This window comes from Chrysochloris asiatica, unplaced genomic scaffold (genome assembly GCF_000296735.1).
Source record: "Chrysochloris asiatica unplaced genomic scaffold, ChrAsi1.0 scaffold00254, whole genome shotgun sequence".
In the NCBI taxonomy this organism is placed as follows: domain Eukaryota; kingdom Metazoa; phylum Chordata; class Mammalia; order Afrosoricida; family Chrysochloridae; genus Chrysochloris; species Chrysochloris asiatica.
The window spans coordinates 451,584-457,885 of NW_006408772.1; the positions used below are offsets into that span (position 1 = coordinate 451,584).

Sequence of the window (6,302 nt, forward strand, 5' to 3'; positions counted from 1 at the left end):
CAGCATTAGAGTTATTTTTCTGTGCATATCTTTTGTGATATTAAACATATATACTGTCAAATACATATATATATGGAGAATACAAATTATTCTTTCATGAAAGAGCTGTGCTTTCAAGGGCTTTTAAAAAGGCAAAAACATTTTAAGTTTCTTTTAGAAAATGACACTGAAGAGTTAATTACATCAAAAGTCACATTGGCAAAAAAAGAAAACAACAAACTTTTAAAACCAGATTAGCATAAACCTTATTGCAAATATAAAATGCTTTTGAACACAAAACATATAAAAGAGACTAACCTCAAAGACATTACAGCTTTCTTCTCTGGTACTTTAAAGAACAAATTTGGCTCAATGAGGGCTGAATTAGAATATTTCCTACTCAATGAGTCCTGCTAGATTGCACAAAGCTTTTCAATTTAAAAAGACCATATAAAAAGATACAAATCGGCTTCCAGAAGAGCTAATATCAATTGGCCCATAACAAAAGTTTAGTTCAGGTCATTTTAATAGATTGACATTAGAAAACTCTAGTTTAAACAGATTTTTAAACCCATTTTAGGCAATTAAAAAACAACAACATATGGTTGAAGTTAATTTTCTAAAAATAAACAACGAAATGTTTCCCCTCAGAACAGTAATGGAACAGCTACTTCATTTTTATGTTAGTGTATAAAAATCAGTTTTACCACTTTTTAGGGTCCCAACTGAGGAAAGAGCCTGTGAATGTGGGTGGCTCATGGCACTATTTTATGATGAAAACTGGTGTTCTCTTATCTCTTTCAGAAGGGTCTGTTTCAAGGTACATTTTGGCAGACTTCAGAGATTCTGATTCTATTTGCTCAACTTCACTGGCATCTTTGCCAATCCAAATAAATATCTGTTCTTAAGTATCCAGTAACATGACATCATCTTCTGCTAGATCATCTTGGGTGAATTCTCCTGGAATCTCCTCAATAATGAACCTTCCATTTTTGTTATAACAGCCATAAGTTGAGGATGATGGTCTTCAGCTTGGGTTCTAGTAGTGGTGAGGTCTGGTAGTCTTTTTTCCCTCCAAGGGAACTCCCAAAATTCCTCTGGTTCCTCCCCTTCCAAAATTTTTGTGGTTTTGCACTTGAGGACTCTCGCTACTACTCTGCTCCTTTCTCCTCCTCCAGGATACCACCTCTTCCTATCCAGATGTAGCCACTGTTTTGTTGCAGTTTCAGGACACAAACATCATTGGAATTCAATGAATTTGCATTAACATCAACCTCTACAATTCTGGTGATAGATACCCGTTTCTCCAGATTTGAAAGAGGCATATAGGGGAAGCAGGTGCCTGAACTTTCTTTGATGTTCCGTTGTAAATAATGAGTGGTTTGTCTTTGAACAAAGTCAGCAGGTGAGTAGTCTCCTTGCCTTGGGAGACTCAGATCTGCACAGCCTGTCCTCCAAGGTACCGATCCAATTGAACTGTCTGGAAGGCAGATGTTGCCAGCTCATCTCCGTGGCATTTGCTCCTTGCCATATGTAGATAATCTGTCCTCTGCGATAAGAGTACAGTACAATTTAGCCATCACCACCATAAAATTCACCATATGAGTTTTCATCAACTGGTATCCTACCATTATTTTCTACATGCCAAATTTCATGTCAACAGAACCATCATCCACCATATTGTGCTAGGCTGCCATCTGTGGAGAACTGTATAATTCTGAGACATTGAAAGGAATTTGTTTGACTTGAGCCACTTTGTCTGTGACATAAACTTTTCTGAAGCCATCACTCCGATCTTTCTCTCACCAGTCCTTAGCGAATTCTTTGAAGATTAGTGTTTTTCCTCTTGGAAGTACCTGAATTTGAGTATTAGTGGAATAATAAATTTTCTCTAAAAATTCTTCAGCTGTCTTCATTGTGGTTTTTCTTTCCTAGGGATTAGCATCTTTACCTTTCCATACAAAAATCTGCTTTGTGGCACCATGGTCCAGAATAAAGCACTCTTCAGAAAGCGGCATTGCAATGGAGAAAGGGGTTTTCTTCTGCCTCCACACTCTCTTTCATGGATCCACTGGAATCTGAGACCATGTAGAGTTTAGCCATTTTCCTGTTAGTCATGTCTGCTACAGTGTCCTTGTCATCATTTCCATCCCTAAGCTTTGGCTTGTTCCCTAAAACCTTTAAAAGCCCTTCCTTCTTCCTTCTTCTATGACATTTAGTTGAGTTCGTCCTTTGTTTTTGTTGTCCTGAATACCAACAGTAACCTGGCTTGCCTTCAGAACATCCGTATTTGTTACATGAAGAACTACACCACTGGTAAATTTCAGTTCCAAGGTTATTGATGAAGCAGTCACCCTTGTTGAAACTGTCCCATGTCAAGGGAACGTCTGTGGCCCTGACCACTCTCTGACCCTTGACACAGAGGAGACTGTCAGCTGTAAGGTTGTTTGTGAGAACACGATTTAGTCCAGATGCCATGCCTCCAGCCTTGTATTTCAAACCTCCTTTAAAATAACCAAAAAAAAAAATCAATAGACCCACAGCCTTGCAGTTCTCTGTTCTGTACTAGTTTGCCACCCTTATAGTTGTCCATTTAAACAGGGAAGATGGCAGCTGCTGAACTTTCATCCTGGGTACACTCATTTTCCAACCAGAAGTGCAGATGATAGGTGAAGCCTTGGCTCACCTGCACGGTGTGCAGCACCAAGTAGGCATCCCTGATGTAGAAATTGCTGTAGGCACTCTAGAGCACTGGCACCAGCTCTAGCTTCTCAACCCTCCAGACCCAGAGCCCTGCTTGCTTTCCTGCTTCGGTGAATTCCTGGTGGTACAGCTCCTGAGCAATAGCTCTTGCACTCGATGCTCCCGGGACATGGACCAGAGGTGTGGGACCTCTAACCCCAGAGTTGGACTAAACCGACACTGGCCACAATAATGGACTTTTAAAGTTTTCACAAGAATTTAGGAATCTATACTGAGATCTAAACAGGAATATAGATGTTTAAGATTCAGCAGAAGTCAGTTGCTCTTGAATTCTGATGGACTATCATTTAAACTACTGATAAGGAAATTCTTTGTGCTTATCAATTTTTTTCAAGAGTAGTAAATTTATTATATGAATCACGGATGATGTGGTAGCACACATACAAAAGGTGGACTCCTTTTGTGCTGAGGCCAGTCAACTGATACCCAGGGGGCATGTAGAGTTGGTGTGCAGCTCTGGGGTGGGACCTGGGAACAGTGACTGCCTGGTTGCAATGTGATTTCGATCTGTGGTGGGCAGCTGGTCTACTCACACTGCATTCTTCACAACTGGGCCTAGATGCCTTATACTGACTTGTGGGCACAGGGACAGGTTCCATTCAGAGGGCCTTGGTGCCCCCTGCTGCTCAAAGTGGTGTGGAGGGGAAGTGCCCAGAAGGGAGGCCAGGTATTTCTTCCAAGGTGGAGCCTGCTCACTAAGATGCCCACATCCCAAAGGTGGTATCTATCTAAACCTGAAGCTACAAGCAGAACGCCTGCATGGAAGGATTTCCTATGTTCTCCATGTCCTGGGACACACTCGCTCTGATGAGACTTTTGCATGGAGTAGATGTGGCGCTGGTGAGGACTGGGTTGTGTGTCAGCAAGCACAGGAGGGATGGCACTAGGAGTGATGGGTGAGAGTTGGACTGGACCTCAGTGGACTGCCAGCCCTCCCTGGCTTAGTTGGCTCCAAAGCCACCTGTCCAATAACCATCTGGGTTTGGGACAAAGCCTGGCTCGTCCCAAGGCAGAAAATAAAAGCAGGAAAAGCTAAACTAGCCCATGCTCTCTAAGGAACTGCTGGGGACAGCATACGCAGACCCTGTGTTGATCAGTGGCAGCCCCATTAAACCAACTCTGAATATAGTCAGTTTAACCCAGATGCTCTCCTTCCTCCTGAAAGAATACAGAAAAATGAAAATTAAAAAAAAAGTAGCATTTTAGGTATAGATAAATGAAGCCCGGTGCCTGAGATCTTGCTCACAAACAAAAGTTTGCAAAGTATACAGAGGCAGCTTGGCTCCTTTCAGGAACCTTGCTTTATGTTATGTATCCTTAAGAAACCGCACGTTGCTACTCTAGATCATTTAAGCCTAAAAGTTAATATATAACAGCTTGATTGAACTTTTTTCTGTAAAAATAAAAATGTTAGATTGTTAAGAAAAATTATGAAAATATCTTAAAAGTTGTTCCTGTGAATCATTATGCCCTGTTTTGAATGATTAATCACATTTCAGTTCCGTATCCTGTCTTAATCACATCCTCCCTTTGTGACATCCTCCCTGAGTGAATTACATCCTTCCTTTGTAACAAATCCCTCCCTAAAAAAGAGAATAAAAGACTGAGGTAGAGTAAATTCTGCAGGCTATGCTATGCAATGCTGTGCAATGCTGTGCAATGCTAGACAATATGTTTTCAGATCTGTCTACCTGCCAGCTTGCATCATATCTGTGTGTCTGTCTTTTTTATATATATTTCGTCTCTCTCTTTCTCTATCATTTTTGCCGCCAGATCTCCCTTCTTCGTGACACCCACACTTCCTTGTCGAGGCGGGACCCTGACATAGGACCTCGGCAAGGAACCAAGACCCAGAACGTCCAGCATGAGGCCGTGTTGCCAGCAAACTTGGTGAGTGACCAATAGGCCTGGATGCTGCTATGCAGCTGAGAGACAGGCCTGGTGGACACTCTGTGCACAGGTGTTGAGCAGGGCCATGACTAAGTTCTTGTTGGGGAGCTGCAGCAGTCATGAGGTCATACACTGGTGCACTTACTGTAGGAAAGGGTTGGCATCATACTGCCACTGCTAGTCGACCCAGAGTAGGCTCTGAGTGGGGTAGTCAGCAGGCACACTGAGCTCCAATGGTGGCACACTCGGGAGGTTCTTGTCATCCAGTTTACAGACCAGGCAGACCGTGCCGCTATTGCTACAGTGAGAAGGCTCCAAGTTCACCAGGAACTTGAGGTCTAACTGAGCCATCTCTCCCTGGAGCACACTGGACATGCTCTGCCACTCATCCTCTTCAAACTTTCATTTCCGGGTGCACACCTTGGGAAGCGTGATGGGTGGGCCATGGGTGGCTGCTATGGGTGGCATGAACATGTGGTACAGGGAGTGGTTGAAGATAGGAGAGTGGATGTTGGCCAGGACAGCATCCAGAAGTGGCTGGCACAGGTACTGCTGCTTGGTTGGTGGCACTGGGGCCGAGGGGGTGGGGGGAGAGGAGAAGGGGGTGGGCAAGGCCATGTCATTCTTGAGCTTCTTCAGGGCAATCTCGCATTTCTGCAGTGTTTTCAGGGGGCACGACTTGGAGGGATCTGTCAGGATGTCCAGAAGGCTCTTCATCTTACTCAGGTCCTTTTTTCTGTGTTCGTTCTTGTCGATCTTGTTGATCATGCGTCGCAGGGTCTCAATGTACTTGGAAAGCTGCTTTACCTTGTCCAGGTACTGCTGCTCCTCCGCCTGGCTGGAGCCGGTGGGACTCATGACCAAACTGGGGTTCACTGGGGTGTTCAGAGGCCCATTGACTGGGTGAAGATCAGGAAACGACCACCGGATCAGCACCAGGCCTCAGTCTCAGAAGAGGACAGCCCGGACCAGACACCAATGAGTGTCCAAACCCTCTTGAAAGGTCTTCTGGAATTACTTTACCGAAGGAGACGGTTGCTGGGGCATTGAGGTGTCTGGGGGCTCGAGGAGGAGGCAAAGGGGACAGCAAGGGGCCTAGGTGACATAGCTCCCCTCAGTGCCTAGACCAGCTCTCAGGGTTGGCAGACCAGATGGTGGCCCAGGGTAACCTTGGTGTGTACCAGTAGACTCGGGAATGGTTGGCAATGCGACTGAAGGAGCTGGGGTGCCGGACCCAGGGATCCCATGATCACACACCCCCATCTTCTTTGGACATGTTTGCTGAGGAATTGGTGGAGGCAGAGCTGGAGAATGCGACCCCTGCCTAAGGAGGAGCAGAGGCGCCAGTGGATGGTCTGGTGGGTGTGATGTGGAAATATAAATGGGAAAATACAGGGGATGCGGAGCTCTACGGGCCCTTTACTAATAATGCCCAGATGAAGACCTGGGTGAATGAAGGCTACTTCTCAGATGGTGTTTACTGCCGGAAGCTGGACCCCACTCCCTCACCCCTTGTGGTCAGTTCTACAACTCCAAACGCATTGACTTTGACCTCTACACCTGAGCCTGCTGAGGGCCCAGTTTCGTGGCACCTTCTTTCCTGGACTTTTTGGAGGAGGCCCCAGCTGTCTCAGGCAATGAGGATATTGGGGACCACTTCTCAACTTCCG

The 6,302-nt window shown here is 45.2% G+C and overlaps 3 pseudogenes; 1 reads left to right on the forward strand and 2 right to left on the reverse strand.

The window, feature by feature from the left end:
* Positions 1-682: 682 nt before the first annotated feature.
* On the reverse strand, positions 683-3,564 carry LOC102831055 (annotated as a pseudogene).
* Positions 3,565-4,659: 1,095 nt separating this feature from the next.
* Positions 4,660-5,529, reverse strand: LOC102831439 (annotated as a pseudogene).
* Positions 5,530-5,532: 3 nt separating this feature from the next.
* LOC102820597 lies at positions 5,533-6,196 on the forward strand (annotated as a pseudogene).
* Positions 6,197-6,302: the final 106 nt, after the last annotated feature.